The 24,705-nt window shown below is 39.8% G+C and overlaps 1 protein-coding gene across 2 annotated transcripts in view; it reads right to left on the bottom strand.

Annotated features, from left to right (window-relative positions):
• PPARG (peroxisome proliferator activated receptor gamma) overlaps positions 1-14,688 on the bottom strand; it is a 56,159-nt gene extending 41,471 nt beyond the window's left edge. The window contains exon 1 of one of the 2 annotated variants that reach the window (XM_085073073.1): positions 14,550-14,688. The gene's annotated coding sequence lies outside the window, so the exon portion shown is untranslated. Of the gene's footprint in view, positions 1-14,516 lie in introns of both variants that reach the window. The other variant, XM_085073072.1, reaches the window with a different exon arrangement.
• Between the last annotated feature and the right edge of the window lie 10,017 nt (positions 14,689-24,705).

Raw genomic sequence — 24,705 nt, 5'->3', positions numbered from 1 at the left:
TGCCTCTATGTCAATGAAACCAACAAAAAGAATTGGTTAAATAATTAGAAGCTGAATGATGCTTATATTTTAAAATTTTAAAATGGTCAAGATGGCAAAATGAGTAAGTTTTTATTAATAAGTAATTAGTATTAGTTAGTATTAGTAATAAGTATTAGTATTATTAATAGTAATAAGTAATTAGTATTTGTAATAAGTTTTTATTTAGGAGAGAATAATTTTCTCACTAAAAGTGAAATCCATTGGTCAATAAAAGAATTAAAGAATAAAAGAATTAAATATTTTGCTTTTTGGATATTCAGGGTGAAAGTTTTACACGTTAAACCTTTGCTACGCAACCAACATTTTTGCTCAACTACAGGTACCCGAGGAGGAAAAGGAAGTGCTGATGAAATAAAGTGAATGACTTTTTGTGTAACTTTTCCTATAAACTGTCTGACTTAGTAGCTGGGGTGGGCACTGTGCACAGAACATTCCCACAGCGATGCCCCAGTAAAGTGAGAGTGTTTGAAGGTCACGGCAATGACACGGCCAACCAAACCATACAGAGATTGAAAGGACTCTTAACTCAGCGCCGCCGACTTTACGAGTTTCCTTGTCTGCGGCTCTCCAGGAGCTCAGCTCAGCCTGCTGTAACTCAGCCACGCACTCAGAGCCAGTCCTTTCCATTTGCCTGCCCCAGCTGTTGGCACGGGGATCTCCCCACCAGGGAAATTTGCATTTCCAGCAGCAGCCCTTCCTCTTTCAAAGGCTGACAAGAGATATGGCTTTACTGCTCCAACAGCAGGTAGCAGACAGCCTTGACACGGTGTTAGGCTCTGGGCAGAGTTAATCTGCAATTGATCCCAGCCTAATCTGTGTCTCCTGGGCAAGCATAAAGTCATTATCTGCATCACCAGCCCAAGACCTCTACGACACTCATGTAGCCAACAAGAGAGTAAACAAATCCCCACTGATAGCGTTCAGTGCCTATCGCTGGGGAGCACTCTGATGTCACACAGACTGAACTTTCCTGCCAATAAATCCACCATGACTCTAGAAAATGGGAATAAGACAGGAGAGGAAAACGACCGGCTGAACACTCCAAACTTACGGGAAGGAATGGAAGGGATAACATCATTTCTAATAGAGCAGGGTATCAGCAGTGTTTGAAGAGTGATTCAACAGACATTGAGTATCTGTTTTACTGTGGTGACACACAGCCAGTGCAGATGCATAGTGTAAGCACTAAAAGTTTATTTACGGAGGGCAGGACTGAACATTTCATGCGAACACATTCAGGCCATGATAAAGAGCTTTGTCTCCCATTAGTAAGTTGAAGAATTGTGATTTGGTACTCCCAACACACCTATAATTGAATTCCTCAGTCATAAAATCACTGGTGCCAAACAAGTTCTGATATCTTTTATCAAGCCTCTTTTTTCTTGTCATTTGTTAACATATTTCTTATGGAGCTTTTCTTCTTTTTATAGATACATTTGCTTTAGTTATAAATTAACCCTGGAATTTACTCTCCCAGAGGCCACAAACTGCTTTTTTATTCTCTTGGAAAAGTTTCAGGCTCTATGAATTGATGATTTGAAACAATTTTTAAATAACAGCTGGTGGTTCAAATACAGAGGAAGGAAATTCAATAAATGGACTAAGTAGTTGGGACTAAACTGGAAATGTTTAAATGCCTTGCTGGGCCTTCTGCTCTGAAGCCATGATTAATTTACCAAAAGGGAACCCATTTCCCTGTGGGATTTCTGGTGCTTCCAGTTCCCTGTAGGAACTAAGATACAACCTCATTCTGAAATGAGGAATTTTAAGAAGTCCCATATTTCAGTGCTCCAGAAGTTGGCCAGCACATCCCAAAGGTATGCGGAATACTTCACATTTTGGAATACATTATAAAACATCAATATTTGTTTATAAAACATCAATATTTGTTTAACAGATTGATTCATATAATGCTCATGAAAAAATAATTTTTCAGTTCATCGTGCAATTGTAAAGAAACAAAACTTATAATATTCACTGTTTCCTGTCGTGTGTTTGTTGGGGACTGTTTCTCTTCATCCCAAGGGCTCTGGAAAGCCTTGGCTTTTTTCAGAGGAATTTTAACACAAAGGGCTGAAACTGTTCTGAGAGTCACCACTGAAAGAGCAACAGGTTGAGCTCAATTTGTAAAGAATACCAGAAAATCCAAATGAATCATTCCAAAAAGACATATCCATAGGAAACTAAGTGAATTGGTTCTACTGTTCAAAGAACTGTTTGTATAAGGACAGAACAATACTTTTTAACAGCCACAGTAATTCCCACATTATTTCTTTTATTTGTCTTTCTGTGTTATTCTTAGTCTTTTTTTGTTTGGTTTGTTTTTTTGGTTGTTTTTTTGTTTTTTTTTGTTTTGGTGGTTGGGTGGGGGGTTTTGGTTTGTTGTTTGTTTTTTTTTGTTTTTGTTTGGTGGGTGGTTTGTGTTTGTTGTTTTTTTTTTTTTGTGGGTTGGGGTTGGGGTTTTTTTTTTTTTTTTGTTTTTTGGTTGTTTGGTGGTTTTTTTGTGTTTGGGTTGGTTTTTTGGTTTTTTTTTTGTTGTGTTTGGGTTTGTTGTTTTTTTTGGGTGTGTTTTTTTTGAAATATCTCAGAACTTATTCTATATTTCTTCCTGAACACTCCACCTGTTTAATTACTTATAAAAGTTTCTTGATGTTTCTTTTTTAAGTCTCAACAAAACGTGAAAATTTTTGCTTCTTTAATTGAATCACTGATCACACAGCTGGAAGCATTTAACAGTTAAAACATTTATCAACTTTTAGAAGAGATACAACTTTAAAATAGTGGCCACACTGTCAAATATTTTAGCTCTCAGCTTTTCAGGTCTTAAAACACACATTCATCTTTTAGATTTTTCACTTCTGTGCTTTCTATTTAATTACAACAAAATTAAAATTCCACGGTTTGTTTGTTGATACAATTTGGGGTAAATCAGTGGGTGTGATGGTGAGCAGAGACCAGACTGCACTGACCCCTGAAGGATCAGAACCATCAATTAATCCCAGCTCTAACCCCCTTTCTCTCACACCTTCTGTACACAGTCCAGAACTTTGTTTGCCCTCTGCGCTTTCACTTCAGCCAGGAGGAATTTTCAGAGCAAACAAGTTGTAATGTATTCTTTACAGGTGAGTTACAATGTTAGATGTCTGTAGTTCTTGGAACAGATAGTAGGATAATAAAAATTTCGAATTATTTTTCAGAGTGTTGACTTTATCATATAGAAGTATTTTATTAACATCTGCTCAGGACAGATGTATAAATAAAGAATTTTGCCATCACGCCACAAGCTCCAAGAACTTGTGCTTTACCCAGGGGTTAGAAAAAAATTCAGGAGTATTTTTAAAAAATTTGGGCTTTATTTAATGTGCTCTTTTATTTATTTACATGGCAGCCAACTGAACAGACAACAAAGACTAAAATGACCTATAGAGATTTTTCTTTTCATAAAATTCCAACTTTTACTTTAGCAAATATACATTGGTAAAGTAAAAAAGCCACAAGCTTTTTTACAAAGACCTCCACATTATAAATCACTGATCTTTTAGGGCTAAAAATCTACAAGTGGGACATTAGGCACAGATCATCTTGCTCTGTAGGGAGGAAGAAACTTTTAAAAAAATTCTATTTCAGCTGATTGTATTTCAGCTTTCCCAATAAACTGAGGAGCATCAGGACTCTCGCTCTGGCCATGCTTGTCCCACTCCCATGACCAACCACACTGGGTGGCAATTGGGAAATGACCTCTTGCAAATGGTCCATGGCCAGTGCTGGCTCCCAAAATATTTCTGGGAAGTGATTGAATGGCTCTCAATTGGCTGAGCTAAAAGTGGAGCAGGGACAATTCTAAGAATTTATCCATTGAATGCTCCACTTCCTGCACCTGTGCCCAAATTACAGCACTCTGATTTACTGGGATGGTTCAAGCCTTTGTGTTCAGTTTGGCCTCTCTGAAACTGAGGAATATCATTGCTCCTGGGTTTTGTTTTGGTTTTCCTCACTTATTTAATTGTGAATCAGCTTTCCTTCCTAGCTGCGCTCCCAGTTGCTGCCTGCAGAAGGTTCTCACAGCTTTGGAGCTCTTCAGATCAGCATGAACATGAACAAGACTCCCCTAAATCTCACCAAAGATGCTTTTCTCTTGTACTCTGTTTCACTGAGCACCAATAAAGGCATTGAACTCTTTCTCCAAAATTTGCACTTCATTTCAGTGAACTATTAGTGCAAAAAACCCTGCAGAGGTGGGCAGCTCTAAGATACAAGTTCCATTCTTGATAATGATCAAATTCCTGTTGTTCCCATCTAACAGAGGCATTTACCCATCGATCTTTGTGCCTCATAAAAACATGGGAAATATTTTGCTCCTTCAAGGCTCCACAATATGAGAATGGCAATACTACAGCAAACTGGAAAGCAGTTATAATTATAAATATTTAGAATTATTAATATTTAGAATTATTAATATTTATCTTATCTCCTACTCTGAGAATAGCAAAGAACACACAGGCACCTCAAAATCACCCCTAGCTCCTAGGATAATCCACATTCTACGTGGATATAAAGGAAAACTCATCAGCTGGGCTGCTCAGCACCAAAGGGCATAAGGGAACCTGTTCTGAATAATGGCTTCTGGAAGATGCTGGGAGAAAAATCCTATGGGCTCTGGCAGTAATTCTTCCCACTGCCACACTCCTCTCTGCATAGATTTCCCAATTTTTATCTCTGATTTAGTTTCAAGAATTCTTATTCAGGAGGTGTTTTCTTTGAGGAGCTACACAGCAGTTTAAATGACATGCTGGAATCAGACAACAGTGCTATTTAGTATTTAGCCTACATTGCCTTTATTTCATTTCCATATTCATAGCTAAATGAGCCCTCTATCACCCTGACTGTTTTGAACTCCAGAGAATTCCTTTCTTCCACAGAGTAACTGCCAGGTATAATTACTACATTCATTAGCCTTTCCTGGAGTAATTGTCAGGAAAGTGGCAACCATACCTGCAGCCATTTCTTCTTCCTCCTTGCTTTTTTCTGCTTTCCTTCCAGGACTATTAGAGGTTCTCTCTACTTTCTCTTCCCTTATTCACCTCAACCCTTTTCCTCCCTTTATTCCTCCCATCAAAATTTTGGGGAGGAAAGGGAGAGATGGTCTCACTGTCCCACTGCTTTCCCATCTAGCAATTTGCTGTGGTTTTGTTTTTTTTTTAATTTCAGTCCATTCCCTGTGCCATTCTGTGGAGATTCCCAGGACAGCTGTTTCACCACTGCCAACAAAAGAGCCTCCCTCGTGTCTAAGGGTCAAACTGGAGGAGAAATTCAAAATTGCCACATGCTTTCTAGCATTGTGCTGTGCCTTCCTGTTCTTGGAGAGGGGAGGAGACAGGAATCTGCTGCCCAGCCTGCGTCAGAGGACGTAGGCACACTCCAGGGCAGCAAATTCAGTGTATGGATGAGTTATTGTTATTCTAAACTTACCTCGGAGTGCAGCAATACTCACTGCCTGTTCTGCTGTCCTCAGTGACAGGAAAGCTGTCACTTGTTGTTAGCGTATCAGACAGTTCCTGTTCTCAGAGGAGCCATAAGTAAAGCTAGATTTGAAAAACAGAGCAAACTTGGGCAGAAAAAGAACAATGAGTAGGGATGCCAAAATACAGTGAAAGACCACGTTATGGCATTGTCAGCATATCTTAAACCAAGAAAAGCTGAAAATCTCATAAGAGACCAGAGAGAAGAATTCAAAATCAAGAAGGTTCCAACAATAAACTTCAAGCTTTGAGAAAGAAATTCAAACATCTGTATTTTTTTAAAGAATTCCCCTGTTTTTACATACTTTCACTGGCAAAAATAAAAAGGGCTAAATAAATAGAGAAAACCAGCAGTCGTAGTTAATCGTCCCACTGCCTTCCTCTGAAATTTCCTTCAATTAATTAATTAATTTCCTTTCCTGATATTCACTGTGGACAGCTTCTTCCCTTTTTCCCAGCTCCCTTCTCTGCTGGGCCTCCAAAGTCCCACACTGGCCTTAGATCCCTGCCCTAATCCACCACTGCAATTAATCTAATCACTCTGCACACCAGTAGCCTCTATTAAGATTAAAGATAATCTTGCTATTTCACAAGATTAAAAAAACCAGAGCCAGCCTTAACGTTGCACATTACTCCACCTATTCTGCATAAGTTCTGTTTTATGCATATTGTAAAATAGGAGAGCACTGGTAATGTTTTTATCTTTTAAAACCAGAATTGAGAGAATACACAGCAGTTTTCTGGGTTTTCTTCTGATCTCTCACCTACTCGGAATTGGCACTCTGATGACCCAAAAAAAGAGTGGAAAGAAGTGCACATGACTTCCACATCCTCAGTGTTACATCACGAAGGATGAAACAGCAGATTATGTACAGCTCACAGTGCTGCTGTGCTGTGTGCAACCCTTTTCTTGCACAAAAAATGCCCTTCTCAACAAAACTGTGACTCATTAAAAAGTGGACAGATACCAGTGGAAACAGTGAGAGACACAGACTCATTTCATAATGGCACCTGGGACTGTGGGCTCTGACACTGGCCTGCTAAGGGGTTTTTTTGATATAAATTAAGGTATGTTTGTGGGGCAAAATTGGTCTTTAATATTCTATTTTTTGATTATGATTTTCATTGCCAGATTTTTTTCAAGAAGATGTCTACTTCAAGAAAATACCTTTGCTGTAGGAAAAATACAAATACCCTTCTTGATGCTGAAGGGTTCCCCAGTACTTCAAGCACTGTCAAGAATTCCTGCCTACGCCAGCTGTGCTGTAATCACTATTTCTTAATAAATCAGTAATCCTGATCTGGGAAAATAATTCCTCAAATGTCATTACCTGTGTCAGAATGCAACTTGCATAACCTGCTGTGTTATCCTATCTGAAAACCTGAAGCAGTGCAATGGTTTCGAGTGTGTGTTTTATCCAAGGGCTCAGATGAAAAGTTTTTGTGCACAAAGCATGAAACTGAAGCAGATTTTGTGAATGTAATAAATATTCTGGTGGAGTTGGCCACATGTGGCAGGCCCAGGGAGCAAGACTTTGGGCAGTGCCCGAAGGAAGCTGTGCAAGGAACCCTCTTGGGTCTCCTATTCATCATGGCCTGATGTTGTTCCTCACATCACAAAAACAATTCTCCAGTTGGAGACAACTGGCGAGCTCACATCGCAAATAATGCTCCAAGAAGCTGACAAAGCAGAGGTGCAGTTTGCTTCCAATGGCTTTTCTTAAATGTAAACAGCCAGATAATAACAATAAAAAAAACCCCAAACAAGTAAGCTAGGAACTACTAATTAAGCTCCCATCAGATCTTTTGAAATTATTTTGCATTGCCTTAAAAATGAAAAATACATTGAAGCCATTGGCAAAAACCTGAGCCTTTCAATAGAGTTCTGAAGATTTGCTTTTTTCCTATTTTAAATTCAAGGTCTGCCATAATAAACTTTTGTAATACCAATTTGGAAACTGTTCTGTAGTCAATTGTAACAATTCATATTCAGATGAGTTCTTTACTAAATAATCCACTTCAGGCCAAGTCAGCAATTCTGGCAATAGTCGTAGTAAAAATGTAAAAAAAAAAAACAAAACCCACCAAAATCCAGGAAAATAAACCTTTTAAATGGTGCTTATTTCATTCAGAGAACTGATTTAAAGTGAAACCCGTTTGTTCTAAATATGGCTAAAAGTTTCGTCTTGTTTATCGTCTCAAACCATCTTCAGCAACAGCTGGAAATTCTGAAAGTGAAAGCACATTTGCAGAACTTTTGTTTCCACATTCTGTAAGCATGTTCTAGGCAAAACTCAAAAAGTCTGCACCCCTATATGAGTGCCTTAATATATGCACCCATTTGTTAAACTATTTATCTTGCCAATTACTATGGGATATTTAAAAGAAATAAAACTCTACCCTGTTTTTCTTAGTATTTCTAATAATTTCAAACCTCAAATACGCTCCCATGCCTTGATGGACAAACAAGGCATCTCAGATATGCAGTTTAAGGGCAAATGTTGGCATCTGGGAATGATGACAGGGAAGAAATACAGTGAAACTCTTGCAGAACTTTAGTGACTTCCTGAAATAAATGCATCCTCTCTCGGTGGTTAATTTTAGGGGGATTGGAGGACTAGCTGCATCGCTTGGTCAGTGTGAGAACTTTGTTTGAGACACACTACATGCTAGAAAGCAAACAAATATGATATTTTTTCCTCATCCTGAAGGGAATGAGACTCTCAGCTGTGGCATCTTCAGAATTTCTCCCAATTTCATTACATGTGGTCCTGAATAAGTTTAGAGAATAGAGGATAAAGATAAACTCGGAGTAAATAAAGCAACCTTTTGCCCTCATGTACTTCTGTACTTGCTTATCGGTAGATTTCTCTGGGTGTAACTGAAAACAAAATTTGGGTTTCTTTTTTTTGTTTTTAACATTCATAGGTAGGATTAAAAATCAATTTAGCAATACCCCACATAATAACATGCTTCTGTGAAGCTTAAAAACTGAGATTCAGCATAAAATCTTGTAGTTGAAATACCACTGTAGGGAACAGCAACTCCAAGGAAAACACATTCAAGATGAAAGGATAAACTCTCAGTTTTATTTACTGTAGACATAAAAAGTCAGTACCTAAACCTATCATGAGGAAATATGTACATTATGAAAGGCAGTAAATAGAAGTGGCTGCATTTTTCCACAAGCCCCCATATTAGATAGCACCACAAAGCACCAGGTCCAGGTAGTAAAACCTGTTTTTCTGACCACCCCTACTAGAAGATCTTGGTGTGAGTGTTAAAGCCTGTAATTAACATTTTTCTTTTCATAGTTCCTTTTTTTGGTGGAACAATGTGAGCCTTTTGGTAGCTTGACATCTCTTTCAAAGCACCATGGCTGAGCACGCAGTTCACAGCAATATTAAAATATTCCCCTAGCAGGGGTAGTGAAAATGGACATCAGACTATTTGTATACAGGTGGCAACCTAAGTTCAAAGCCTCTCAAACTTCAGAATTGCTGCTACACAGCCACAAATAGTAACAGCAGTTGCACAACCTCTCTGTTCAATAAATCTAAACAAACACACAAGTACTATGGACTTCTCATGCAATATCATAACATAAAATCCCACTTTATGCAATGCGCTGTAATCACATATTGTGTAAAAAGTTTAAGACAAGATCATAATTCTGGGCAGGACTGCTTTGTGCAAATATGAAACTCTCTGCGAAGTAAATGCTTAGACTTGGTGGAAAAACACAAGATGCAGTAAGAAAACTTCCACTGCTCTGCCTTATCCTATATCAATATTCCACACAGCTGAAAGTGTTTGGATGAAAATCACGTATTTAGAATTTTATACATCCAGGTAAGCTAGAGGGATTGAAGCTGGACGTCTATAAAAATGTATAGCATTCTGGCAAAAGGGAATCTAAAATATGTCACAATCCCATCTGTGATAAAGAGGAAAGACATCAATCCCCATGGAGCTCATGAAACTCCAACAGCCCGTAAAGCAGCACGAAGCAGACTATTTTATAATAGTATAATAATAGCTGTTAGAAGACCAAAAGTAGAACTCATGCCTAATTTGAAGCCTAGAATAAACTAATCCCAACTGCAATGTCTGCACCAAAATGTTGGTGTTTCGTTTGGAGTTGAAATACGTTAAGAAATTGATCACATAAATTCCAGTAAAAGAGGCAGATAAATACACTCCTCCTGTTACACTGGCATTTCTTACAAGTTTTAAAGAAAAATATGCAGGACTTTAGCTATAATATATACTCATGGTTATTTAATTTCAGGCATTTAGTCTCACTGAGCAAATAGCAATTCGTTTTGAGCCGGACCCTCAATTTGGAGCCTCCTAAACCCACAGACACACAGTAATTCAGTAGTAATTGCATGGAAGCAAACTGGAGAGAAGACTAAATTTTTATCACTGCAAACCTGATCCTACTGAAACAGCAGATCCACCACTGACCTCAAGGAAGCTGGGATTTTTTAGCTGGGAATTTTTTTTTTCTAAACTCTGCATCTTCCAACAAACCAGCAAGTTTCTTTGCTACCGTGGAGTGCTCTCTATATTTTCTATTGGGATATTACCCAATATTTATTATCCTGTGTTATCAGAAATTACATGGAGCCTTTCAGCACTGCTGAGATAAGCAGGAAGCCGTTCCTAACTCAGGGTTAATCCTTTCCCTCCACACACACATCCCCTACAAGCATGTCCTACCCACACACATATGATCACCCCAGCAGCCATGCAGTGTGCTCTGCCTGCACATACATCCCCAGAGCTCCGTCAGCTTTGTGTTTTTTAAATTGCTAATTATCAACCAGCCCAGTAGACTTTGGGATTCGGAGACTTGAATCCATAGACTTTGTCCTGAATGTGCAGACGGCATGGCATGGAGGAGATCTGCTTAGTCATGAGCAAAGGGGGTGGCTTATGCAAGTCCACAGAGCATCTCCTGCTATACAAGTCCATTCCAGAAATTCCCAACCCAGCTTTGGAGATGGTTCTTTATCCTCCCCTTTCCAAGGGACACAGTTTTCCTGTTTCCAGGGAACTGCCAAGTAAAGAGAATAGGATACTGCTTAGAAGTTGAGGAAGTTTTTTCTGCAAATTTGGGGACTTGTTACACATATCCTTAACTTTTTTGTAATAAAGCTGATTAGAATCTATTACCCCTGTAAGCATCATTTACTATTGTAAGTGTAAATGGAAACATTGAAATTTTAAATTTAATTTTTTGCCACAATCTCCCTCCTATGTTGAGTCTCCCTTGCAAATGTGGAACTCTTTGCATTCTCATGTCATAGATCATACAGTATTGAGGACAGGGGCAATTATTTCATTTGAGTAGGAAGATGGCCCCAATCTTGACTAGGCTGCTAGGTACTACTGCAACACAGGTAATTAAAAATATCTATATAGTTCATGTATCATGAATTTTAATTGGAGAATGATGTCATTGTTTAGTTCAATTCTATAGAGTGGTTTATGAGAGGGCAAACAGGCCAAATAATATAATGGAAGGTGTGGGTGGAGTGGGAGAAAAATGTGAACATCATCAAATTGACTTCAGTTCTGCGAAAGTTTCCAGATAGGAAGACTGCAGAATAGGCCTTGTTTGGTTTGGGTTTTTTTTCTTTTTTTTGCTCCCCTCTAAATTTAAAGAGCAATAGCCTGAAACAGATGTTGTAGTTGTAATTTGCCCTGCAGTGTGAGAAGAGCTGAGAACTTTGTGGCGGGAGGAAGAGGAAAGCCCAGGGTGCAGCAGAAGAGCTGATGCTGAAGTAGAAACTCAGTGCTTCCTATGGTTGCCACATGTATTTTCTCCTTCCTATTTCCTTCTACCTGCAGGATCTGGGAGTATCCCAAGCCCCACTGACCACAGGGTGATGATTTGCTATTTTCTATATTGTCCCTGGAACCTGAAAGCAGTGCAACTGACAAAAGATGGACTCCCTTACATGCAAAAAAAAGCACAACTGAAAAAACCTCCCTGCTCTCTTTCCTTTGTGTAAAATAAAAAGTGGAGGGGGGAACAGACAAAAGGAATGGAAGAGGTTTATCATTTAATGTAGGAATCAATTTATGTTTCATATTCCCGAGAATTTGAAGACAAATCTTACAGCTCTTTCATTTTTCATTCTGCCCTGGAAAACCTCCACAGGGCAAAAGACGGGGACAAGGAGGAGATTTTTTCCCCATGCACTCTGTAAATGAAGTCCTTAAGAACTGACCTGTTCATAGGAACCCCCAAGTTCTGTTTGTGGCACGAGTAGGTAGGACTTGAGTACAACAATGTTCTCTTGCTTTGGATTATTTCTAGCTCTTTCTTTTGATAGTTCACAAAAAGTTAACTGACACACAAAGAGCATTTGGCATAAAATACCTCCAAAACAGACCCCTGCTGTTAAAAAACTACACATCATTATGGCAATACAGAGTGAAATAATTAGCACTTATCATCTAATATCATGCTGGATCTAATAAACCTATTAGTGATTAAAAAGTTAAACTAGTAGCAATAACTAATGGAAAGTATTGTACCCATGACTTCAAAAGAACCTAGCATGGAGTATTTATAATTGTAGGATGATTCCTCTTGAGTAACTGCACTGGAAAGTTTTACTGCGTGACAGAGGAGGACATGGGAACAATCCTTGTGAAAAAGCTTGTAAAAGAAGCTCAGATTCTGAATATCAAACACGCACAATTAGTGATTCACAATTCGGCTAGTAACGATATTCAACTCCACTCTGAGCAGATTACATGTGAAAAAAAACCTGAAGAAGGCCTCACCAATCAAGGTGGAAAAAAGTATTTAGTTTACTTTTCATTATTTAGTCCACCTTTGTACAAGACAGAGTTTTCGTTCTACTTTTAAACTTTCTCTTGTTTTTACAATAAAACGTTTTCAAAATTAATTTTATTAGTCATTAGTGTAAGTAGAAAATTATACTGACAGTAATATAAACTGTGCCTGAATTTATTTTATTGACTTAGAAATGGACTTATGGTTATTTTAAAAAGTCCACAGAAGAGACAGGTTTAGAAGCACTGTTGATAATGGGTATTTTTATCAGTTCCATAATGAAGGTTAAAAGGCATAGCTTCACCATTCTTCAATTTAATTCTAGTATTTCACTTCCTTCAATTGAGAATTCATTATATGAAATACACATTTATAACAGGAAAAAAATTATTTGCATATTCCATATGATAATGGAAGTTTAATTGACTGCTAATGTTTAATATATTGTATTATCTAGGAATTTGGCATTGAAGCATTTCTAAGAAACACAGACCATCTTAATTCTACACTTTAGACGTATAGAATCTCGGAACCACTACCAGTTAGTGAGGTATTTTACGAAACTGATGCCTAAAAACATTCAAATTCAGAAGTTGTCTGCCTAAAAATACCTTTATATTATATTTCTGATTGGTTATCATTCAAAGTCAGTGCCAACTATTTTTTTCAGCTCTCTCTCCCCTTGACAAGCCCATGCTTATATTGTGCCACATGCCTTAACACACTGCTAGGAGTGATTTCTTGTAATCTCATAATTAAATCTCTAAGCAATTTTTGCAGCAATTTTTTTTTTTGTGACAGCCAAAGAGAATAATGATGTCAAAGACATCATTTTATGCACCAAATTCTCATATTAATGAGAAAACACCACGCAAAACTTCTTTTCAAAGGAGAGCGCTGAGTATCATATGTCACAGTCGCTTGGTGTACACTGGGAATTTTTAGTTAACTAGTAACAAATCATAGTAACCTTTTAAAAGGTAAATTACTTATTAAATGATGGACTAATTGCTACCAGAAAGTAGATATTTTAAAATGGAACCTTATAATCACGTTCTACAGCAAAAGCTTGTTCAGAGGTGGGGCAGCAAGTCACAAATCCAAGGCTAACCCAAACCCCTGGTTATTTCAAGGAGAATTATAATTGATCTATCTGATTTAAAGGAACCTCGACTCCACAGTGCATCCAGAAACTGATCATCCCCTGAGCTTTTAATCGCGATAAATACCAGCCTTACATCACTGATATTAATGAATGCATCCCTGTTAAGTCAGCATAGTATTGTCGTGTGTACACAGTGCCACAAAGTTACAACACCACAGGAACTTGCACTCTCTAGCTGCAGAATACCCTGGGGAGAAATGACACCAGGAAGATTACAAAACGCTCCTGCGAACCTGAGGCATGCCATCAAGACACAATATATTTCAACATAGCATCTTAGTTGCAGGCTCTGAAAGGCTCCCCGACTTTCTGCGATTGGGAAATTGAAAACAACAAAAAAAAAAAGGCTGTTCATTCATTACGAGAGGAGCCAGGTGAGCCCAGCGCTGCCCTGCCGGTGCTTTCCCCCGGTGCGGCAGGAAGGGACGCCCCGCGGTGTGCCGTGCAGCGGATCCATCCATCCATCCATCCGTCCATCCATCCATCCATCCATCCATCCATGCACCGTGCCCATCACCGCCCCGCCCGGGCAGCACATGGCCCCTCCAGCCCCGAGCATCCTCCTGCGGCAGGACCCGCGGGCGGCTCCGCGCCCGGCCCGCTGCAGCACCATGGACACAGCGCCGGGCTGCCCCGCCGCCAGCTGCGGGCGGACCGGAGCGCGGCCGGGCTGCCCCGGGCTCCGCATCCCGCCCGCACCGCCCGCGCCTCCGCGGCCGCCCCGCCGCCGCCGTGCCGCGCCGAGCGCTCCGCTGTGCCCCGCTCCGGGACGGCCTCGGACCCCGGCCCGCTCCGCCGAGCCGCCGTCCCGCCCGGCACCCCGAGCATCCCGGCGGAGCGGGCCGGAGCTCCGCGCCCTGCCCGCCCCGAGCCCGGCAGCCCCCGGCCCCGAGCCCCTGTCCGCCGCGCTGCCCTCACAGCCCGCGCCCCGCGGCTCCCTGCGCGCCGCTCCCCCGCGCCCCGCCGGCCTCACCTCGGGGGCCGCTGCCCCGCAGCCCGCACTGACCTGGCGCTGTCAACTCTCAGCGGGAGAAACTGTTCCCTTCTAGTGGGATAAACTCCCCCGCTCGGCCCGTCCTCCCGGGCAGGGCCCGCCTCCCCTCGGGCACCGCCTCCCGCCGGCCCACGGCGGGCGCTGCGAGCGGAGCGGAGCGGAGCGGGCTGAGGGGCTGAGGGGGCCGGGCCGGGCCGGGCCGGGCCGGGCTGGGCACGGGCGGTGCGGTGCGGTGCGGTGCGGATGGGCATGGGCATGGGCATGGGCATGGGCATGGGCATGGGCATGGGCATGGGCATGGGCATGGGCATGGGCATGGGCATGGGCATGGGCATGGGCATGGGATGGGATGGGGCGGCGCGGGGCACCGCAGCCTCAGGGACGGGGGAGAGGAGCGGGACGGAGAGGCAGTGAGGAGGAGGAGGAGGCGGAGCGGCTCCTTCCTCCCTGTCCCCTCAGGCCGTCCCTGCAGCCAGGCCGGTTCCCTCCGGCCCGCCGAGCGGAATCACCGCGTGTACCTGAGGGCAGAGCGCGGAGCCCGCGGCGCGGCTGGAATTTGATCTCTGCTCCCTGTAATCTCTCGTAACTGAAAATTCACTTTTTCCGGCTGCTGACTGCTTTCTCTTTTGCCTTGCCATTCTCCAGCCAGCTGCGCTCCGCGCTGGGTGCTTTGGCTGTGTCCTGCTGTGACAGGAGTGCAGGCTGTTCTGAAAAGGTTCTTAGCACTAACAGAGGTAAATCAAATTCTTTTTCACCTTTTCTTTTTCCTTTTCGCTGGAGATGATCTGCGGGCTCTCCCCCCCCGGCAGGAATGCAGAGCCGAGCGGTATAGGCTGTGCTCGGTACCTCTCCAGAGGCAGCAAGCCCCAACAAGCCTGTCACCTCCTCTATCTCAGCCTCCCAGGCTTTGAAAAAGAAGTTAGACGTGGAAAAAAAAAAGGCATAAGATCAACAGGCTTTAGAGAGTCGTCTTGGAACTCGAGGTGCCCCAGGATAAAAGAGTTTATCTTGAAAAACTCCTGATCCCTTGGACATCACTGGAAGGTTGAGAGGATCCCAAATTTGCCTCATTATGGTTCTTAGTCATCAAGCATTTTGAAAGAGAGCCCACATTTGCTTTATTATTTGTATACTGAAGGCAATTTATAGATTAGGGTTGAACACGTCAAAATACCTGGACTGCCTACAGATAGTAACTTTGCCTGCAGCCTTTTGTTTATGAGAACAATCTCTCTGTCTGTAGAGGCTTGAAGCCTTGTGTTAATTTTTATGAGAATTATCTGTCTATTTGTATAGGCTTGAGGTGTTACCTCTGCCTTGACAGATCAAGGAATCTTTTTCAATTCCTGCTTTTTCCCTTTCATCTAAATTTTTTAGCCCTGGAAATGTGGATTTTTTTTTAAGTGGTTATTTTTTTATTGTTTGGGTTGGGTATTAAAAAAATAATTTTGACATACTGCAGTAATACTTATTCCAGTAATTCCCTGGCTCAGAATTAGAAGCCAGGTCCTGAAAACAAGTAAAACAAACCCTCAGAATTACCATGCATGAACAAAGAGGCAAATGTGGGTAAAACAATCTTAACAATAAGAGGTTTTTAATACCTCATTTATTAATATTTCTACCACTTTACAGCAATAGCTGAGGTAGAGTTTCAACAGAAAGTTAAAAGGAGAAGGATTTGAGCTGGGCACTCCACAGAGTTCTGATTTAACTCTAGTGAGAACAGAACTGCTGTTGTCTGTGTGAACTGCTGGAGATTTATCCCTTTAGTTCAAATGTCTGAATAATAGAAGATCCCTCCCAAAACCCAAAGTTTTAACATGCAAATTTTTTCAAACTCCATGCAACTGGAAGCATTCCAGAAATTGGTGGATATTGATAACAACCAATTGTGACTATGCAGTCATGCTTTGAGCCTAAACTTTTAATAAGTTCAGAAGTGAGGCAGAAATACAAAGCCCAGTTTGGATTTTAATTAAATTGCACGCATGAGACAAGCATATCTGACTCCGTCCAGAGCAATCAGCCAAACACAGCTTTCACAGAGGTATTACAAACACACTATCAGTCTGTTTCTGTTCTGAGCATTCTTTGCTTTAGCAAGTTCATCTTTTGAACAGAACTCATAAAATAGAAAGCAAACCCAGTAATGAGAGCTTATGTACAAATTACTCAGGTTTTGTAAATACGCATTTTAGCAGATTGAAACAGGAAAGGAAAAAAATTACTTTGTCTGATATCTTGCCTAACATAGATTTTTAGGTAGGATTTGGTAACTCATTAAATGGTTTTTTTAGACAGACAGCTAATCTTAATTTAAAGAATCAAAATATGAAGAACCCATAAATTTTCTTTGGTGATTAAAAGTATACCTTATTTATAATTTGAATTTGTTTTGCCTTAACAAAGAGGTTTTGGGTTTTTTTTCCTCAGAAATCCAATAATTTCTGTATTGGTAAAGAAATAAACTAGGCTACAAATACGTTATCTATTCCATAATCAAGTTGCTTTACACAGTAATGAAATGGTCATAATAAAGAAATTATCAGCTTCTCGTAAGCTTTTGTTTGCATTGTTTGACTGTGCAGTTTTTGATGATCCAGACTTTCTCCCCTGCTTATCTGAGAGAATTCCTAAGTTTGGCTGGGACCTCTGAGAGTTATGAAACAAGAATGAAATGTCAGGCTCAGGCCTTCCTGAACCATGGGCAATTCTGCCCTAAGTTCAAAGAGATGCAGAAAAGAGTTTTTCAGCATCAGTTCTAGTTTTAAAATTAGAAGATAATTTGCCTTCAGAGAAGATCAATTGTGCTTTGTTTTTCCTATTGAGTATAAAAGCATTAGTTAATTCTTTTCATGTGAAAGAATTGCATTTTATATTAATTTTAATCATTCAGCTTTTTGTGGCAAGTCTTTTTGAAGCATTTATTGCATCTGAAAAAAAGTATTATTTCTGCTTGCACTTATTACTGACTGACTGTACATTATGAGTTTCAATTGTTCAGAAAATATGAGGCAGATTCAATTGAATCATATGGCAAAAATAGTCACACTGAGATGAGAAACTGAAATAAGTACTTTGTGGAATCTTGAGATGGATAAGGGTGTTGGTAATGACAAAATAACCTCCCTTGAACAGTTTCATTTCTCTTTTGGGTCTTAGTGAACAAATTCCTGTGCAACAATTCCTAGGAATTCCAGGTAGGTGTTTATGGTTAGAAAAATGAATATATTGGAGACTCTCTGTGATGCTGTGATTTTTATGGTTGGCTTGAAAGGGGCAGCGACATTACAAGGATATAGAGGTGACGGATTGATACCTCTTGCCATCTATAAAAACACACAAATTCCACCTTTTACTTACTTTTCATGTTTCCCCTGTGTTTGTGCTCTCAGTCTCTGACAAGTTTAAAATCCCCAATCATGCAGTGCATCCCATCCTGGTGTTCTGGGATGGAATGAAAAAGTAACCAAACTTTTAACATCTAGAGGGCAATCTCCTACTCTGACAATGCAGCCATAAATCTGACAGCCTGAGCAACGAGTCCTGATTGTGCAAATTGCCTTGGTTTAAAGGCATGGAGTTTAAATAAGCTAAAAATGTACCGTATTGCTGCCTTTTTTAAAGTTACCCTGTGTTCTTTCTCTTGGGTAATGTAATATTTTAATTCATATCTCTGGTGTCCTTTTACTGATAAAAAGCATATCTTATTTGCCTTAGCATATCTTATTCTGTCTTTATTGGCACTTTTTGGTCTGGGAAGGCATGTTTTTGAAAAGTAAGTCATAATATCCCACCGCACTCCTATCTTCAGCTTGCACATTCTGTATGTACACACTTTTTAGCTGAAGGGAATTCCAAGTTTCAGCTGCTATCAGTAGCGTTTTACACAGATATATGGCAAAATATAGGGTATAAACTGCATTTCTTGAAGTGGTGGTAGAGGACTGGCCCTGGGTGAATTTCTCCTGGGATCCAGCAGGAGGGCTAGAAGCAGGCATGGTGCAGATTTTCCACAGATAACTGCAGAGCGGGTCAAAACAAGAAGCCCTTAAAAAGGAGCCTCCTTTGCCTGAACTTCGAGGCTGGGATAAAAAGAGAGCAAAATCCAAACCATGCCTGCTTGAAATTCACTAAAGCCAAAATCCCACCAGCCTGCCTACCTCTAATTATAATGGCTTTTTCCTGATTTTAGTCTCTCCCCAGCTCTTGATTTCTCTGGTTTCATCTTGAAGGGAATAACTTCCTCTCTAGGACTGTTTGGTTCTTCTGTAATTGGATATGATACTCATGTTCCTGTCCCATTCTGATCAAATGGACCCAAATTGCACATCACACACACTTAGCAGGCAAAAAATATATATAGGAATAAAGAGCTCAGGCATGTACTGCTGTCTGTCAGATGTGTTAGTCCATCAGAAATTTATTTCTGAAGGAATCCTTTTAAAGCAACCAAAAGGTTGTTTTGAGCCTCATTTCAAACCAATTATTCAGAATTTCTGGTGTGATTGAACTAAGACAGACTTATGAACGTAACTTACTCAACTTCAGAAATCCAGATTTCCACAATTATACATGCTTAGACATCTGAAATTAGGAGCTGATGCAACCAAGGCTGAGAGTTGTGCTAATCTGAGATGGGAAGGAGGTGGCAGGGCTTGTGGTTAAAGCATGGGACTGAGCTGCTGAGAGGTCTCTGCTTCTATTCCTGGTTGTGTCACTGACTTCCTGTGGGTCACTAAAGTCACTGAGCTCTGTCTCCTTTTACTCATATATAAAATAGAAATAATACTGCATTGCTAAAGCACTGTGAGACAAGCCATTACTTTCTGTACAATTATTTTGTGTTCATCAAAGGACTTTGTGCATAATTGTATCAGCAGATCACAACCTATATTCCTAAAGTAATTCCTTTTGGATAATTTGCTCTCTTATACAGCAATTCCCTGATTCCAGGAAAGACTGAAAACTCAAAAGTGCAAATTTTACCTTCAAATATCTAGAGAACTTCGCCTTCAGATTCCAATTAAATGTTTGTTCAGGAAGAGAATTGTGTTTTCCTCGTAAGAGTATGAGAAAGGTATTTACTCCCTCATAATTGTGAAAAAATAATTAATCCCCCCCCATTGTTTCTTTTGGAGGACTGTTTGAAGATCTCTTGGTACTTCCATTTCCTATAACCTTTGTCCTGCTTTATAGTTTTTATACATTGTTGTGATGGAGTTAATTTGAAACACTATTTTTAAAATCCCTGCTTTTTACATATTTTCCCCAAATCTCCAGGGTGCTCAGAGCGACGTAGGAAATGCTGCCGGTCAATTAAATGATGATGCTGTAGAAAAACAGTTCACAGTGCTGCTCCTAAATCCCAGGGAAAGCCATGGGATGGAGAGCATCTCCTTGGCTGTAGGATTAGTTCTCAGCATTCCTGTCAGGAGTTTCACATTCACATCACCACAACTTTCGTTTCTGTTGCAAAGAGGTTTGAAACCGAGATCAGTGTGCCTTGCAAATGTCTGGTAAATCCTGTTTATTTCCTTCAGTACTGAAACACATTTTGAACATTTTGGAATTATTTAGGACAGATAGAGGTAGTAAAGACTGAAAGAGAATTAGATGACATTCAGACTGTCCTGTAGATTTAATTATGTTTGCTGAAATATCTTCATTAGTCTTTACAGTGAATACGTTGCATGGCTTTGATAAGAAGACCAAAGACTGAATAAAGCACTTTCTTGATTATCTTTGTAATTAATATGAATTATTATAACACTAAACCTCTTAAAATCATGTCATTTAGTTGTTTTAGTTCTGAAAGAATCACCAGTAGTGGCAAAACAATAAAATGGGAACATCCTTTTGTTGCATCTCACAAATTGGGCTGCAGAGGCTTCTTTTTCCATGGATGTTGTGACCACTGAGATATGATCCAACAAAACACACACCAAAAATACTCACCAAAACCACACAACAAAATACTCACCAACCTACTCTGCCTTCTAACTTTTACCCAGGCAGGGCTGTGAGACTCCAGACAGAAAACAGTGAAAAATTACACCAATATTTGTGCTATTAGGACATCACATTTCCCAGCGTTGTTTGTGTAAATGCACACAGATACTAAACCCAAAGGCCTCAGGTGAGACTTTGTGAGTGTAACAAATATCTCCTTGCTCCGTCATGAAATCTTCACGATCAAAATGTGCTGCCAACATGCAGGGAATTCTGCTGGGCAGAGAAACAGTAACTTCAAGCCTTGCTTGAATGATGCTTTGCAGAAGTACAAGAGAATAAAATGTGGCCAGGCAAAGCAGCTTGAAATAGCTGTTACATTGAAGTCATCACGTTTCAGTCATGCAAATTGTTCACTTGGTTTGTCTGCTCCTCTTCTGAACTGACTCTTGTTAGTCTTTCAAATAAGTCATTATTTTCATTTAAGATCTGAAGACTCCTAAAAAATGAAGTTAATAACTGGTTGTTAGCCTGTGCTAAGCATTAGAGGATGCCAGGTAACTTTAGCAGTGAATCAGGGGCTATTTTGGGAGAAAAATATTACAATAATTTTCAGGAAATAACCTTTTTGTTCCAAAACAGCTGTCATTGAACACTATTATATCTACAACAATTAAAATTATCTTTGGTAACTTTTAGTATTTGGCACGGCTCCATTATTGTTCAGTTAAATATTTTTCAAGTGTGTTAGGACTTCTGCCCACTGTGTGCTCGAAACCCTTCATCATCACTGGAGGAGTGCTGGCTTTGTCATGTTGTGACCTCTCAGGACATGTGACACCTTCTGGGGAGGATTTTGGTATTCCATAGCATGGCAATAGCCCTTCTGCTGACTCAACGTGGGCTCTATAGAATTGGCCTGTTCATGTTCAGTGGTGAATGCCAAAAAAAAAAAAAAAAATTAAAAAAAAAAGTAGTGCCAGCTAACATATAAAGTGAATTAGGAAACATGTGCAAACATCCTGGTGTATTTAAATAGCTGGTTGGATCTGAAATGGAGGAAAAATAACACTGGGTCAGGAACAACACACAAAGCAGCCAGAAACCTTGTATTTCTAATTTAGGGTATAAATAGTCCCTGCTAAAAAATTCTCTGTTACAAAATGGAATTGATTAAAAAAAGGCAGGTTTAGAGTAGGGGGTAGTGTTGGTTGATGGCTTTAATATGTTTCAAATCCTAATTAAAAATATTTCCACACTGCTGGGATTTTTTATTCCCTCAGATTGTAACTAGCTGATAATGCAACTGACATTTTTTCTGGTTTTCAGAAGGAAATCTGGACTATTTGGATTGCAATAGCACTTATGATTGCTATCTGTGGCTCTGAGTCCTCAGTATTAGAGCAGAGCTGAGAGAGCTCTTCTAAGAGTTTGTTATACATGTAAGGTATGGTAATGATTTATTAATAGCTCATTTGCATACCGTGGAATATTTACTGGTATTTGCATAAGTTCATATAGAAGCATCTCTTCAATGGGACATGCAGCAGATGTCATCAAACTCATTTTTCCCCACAGCATTTTACTCTGTGAACTTCATTAATAATATTTTCTTACCCTATAGTTGTGTGAACAAAATAATGCAATTTTGGGAACATACAGAGGCCGTTGTGCTGATTTCTGGTATTTGAGTTTTACATAAAGCAATAAATGATAAAATGTAGCAGTTCATTACACTGTGGAGTCGAACCTGGCAGCCCACTGTTGTTTCAGTGAGCTAAAGTAAATCTCATATAAACTCTCCTACTTTTATTTGAAAACTTCTGAGGTTTGGGCCTGATCAGCCCTTGGTGTGTTTGTCAGTCTCAGCTGCCCTTCCATTGTTCTGTTTCATTGTTCAGCAGCTGAACCTGGAGCCAAACCTGTTGAACCAAAGTGCAAAAAGTCAGGGTTGAATGATAGGACAGAAAATCTGATTCAATTGGGAAATTACAATTGCGTATTATAATTTATTTTGCCTTTTATTTATTCCTGCTCAAATACACTTAGTAACAAACTGTCCCATGTAAAACTCCATTTGTGTTGTGTGGAGTTTGACCCTTTGCTATTTTTTTTCTCTAAAGAGACTTTATAGGTAATTTTAACCTTATATTCTAAACCACTGAAAAGCTAAATTTTTAAAGGCTAAAATACAGATAATAAAGATAAAATACAGATAAAATGCAAATAATAAAGAAATCAGGATTCTCTTATCATATCCTTCTCTTATCATATCCTTCTCCTTGGAGTGCAACATTCAAATTAGGTCACAATTGAAGTCACTTTTTGGTGACAGCTGGTTTTCCATAATTTGTTTTTTCAATAATAATTTACACCTGCTTCAAATGAGCACAGAGTGAGCAAAACACCCTTTTAAATATGAATGAAAAAAAAATCACAGCTATTTCTTCCAGACAGACCACAAAAGTTTCAACTCACTGGGGGTTAGTTCTTACTTTCACTCCTAGAAATAGAAGGATTACTACTGAGAGGAGAGGGAAGTTGCAACACAAAAGATTTTGGGGGAAAATGGCATTTTGTAGGGGGGGACTTGGGCAGCTTTGCTCTTCAAGGACATTTTTGCAGGCAGGATAAAAAACCAAGAAGTCACAGAGGTTTATAATGGAGTGAAAGCATAACAACAAATGCCCAAGGTGTGAAAAGCAGAATTTCAGATTTAATAGTTCACACAGCAATGCAGAGGAGGAGTATTGCAGGATTGTAACTTCCATTGTGATTGGGAGGAAAAAAAACATAGCAAAGATGTATATTTTTGTAGATAATAATCCAGAAGATTATTAGACACTGGAAGAAAGTTCCTGGTTTTAAGAATTCAGCCTATTGCTTGGAAGTGAGTTATTAAACCTGCTATAGCTCAGAAGAAAGAAAAAACTTAACTGCTCTCACACATGGCAGCAGACTCCTTCCATTCTATATTTTCTGGTTCCAGTTTCCTGTTTACTCATCACACAGCTCCAGGCTCATTTTGTCTGGAGTTTTATTCATGAATGTACCTTTTTTAATTTACTTGATTTTTTTGTTGTTGTTGTTGTTGGAAGCCTCAGCTCCATTGATACAGGCTTTTACCTCAGCTGTTTTATTTTATAATATTCCCATTTTTTAACTCCTATGATGTGATCTCTTATGGTCTGATCCATTGACCAGCTCAGGTTTTTAAATGCTCTCAAACTTTCCTTTAAATTAATGTTTGTATTTTTCAGAAACAAGTCTTATAAAAACATCTGCTTTTTTATGTCAAACAGACAACAGTATATCTTATTTCCCAGTGACATTAATTTGGTTCTCTAATACTCTGAAACCACCGAAATTGAGAAACTAAATAATGATTTCTAGTAGCCAGGTGAGACTAGGAAAGGGCAGAACCTGCTCTGAGATCTGTGGGTATGGCAGCAAATCCACTTCTTAGATTCACCTCTTTCTGGCTGCATTATCTTTCCATCTTTGAAGAATGATTACCCAAATATTTTATATTTGTGTTTCTGGAAGATCTGGTCAAGTTATTTATAAGCCCATATTTGAGAATTCCTTCAGATATCTAAACCCCATTTTATAGATATTTCTTCTCCTTGAGTATCGTTGGCTTCCAGCTACACTTTTCCTTCCCACTTGCACTGCTCTGCTTTTCCATGAGCCAATTATCTGTTACCCTTAAGCTTAAATAATAACCACTGAGCTGGTGCTGAAGCTCTTCTGAATGACCATTTAAATAAATTATAAAACTTCCCCAGCACTCATTTCAAATTCACATATCTGATTCAACACATATTAAAGGTAGAGAGTTACCCTGGACCTGAGCCAGTCTTAATATCCCTTTTAAGTGAGACAGGACTACAATTGTTTTAGGATCTTTGATTTGCTCACCCATCTCCTTTTAACTGTTGGGTTTCAGGCTGCCCACACCCCTAAGCCTGGAAAAATCCTCTCTTCACTCTTTGTTTCCCTCAGTGAGGCCAATGAATATATTGGAGACTCTGAGGGTTCTTGTAAGAAGATTTTCTGTGTTCTCCTAACCTCACTGCTGTGTTAACAGCAAAACGCTGTCTGGTTTTGGTTTTTGTGCCTGAGGAAGCACAGGGAGCTGCGAGGGCTTTTTGGTCTCTCCTGGGTATTTTGCAGCAGTGATTCCAGGTGTTCACCTCGAAACACATCTTGT

The sequence above is a fragment of the Lichenostomus cassidix genome, chromosome 12, assembly GCF_008360975.1.
Source record: "Lichenostomus cassidix isolate B80296 chromosome 12, HeHo_3.0, whole genome shotgun sequence".
NCBI lineage: Eukaryota > Metazoa > Chordata > Aves > Passeriformes > Meliphagidae > Lichenostomus > Lichenostomus cassidix.
This window is presented reverse-complemented; position numbering and strand designations above follow the sequence as displayed.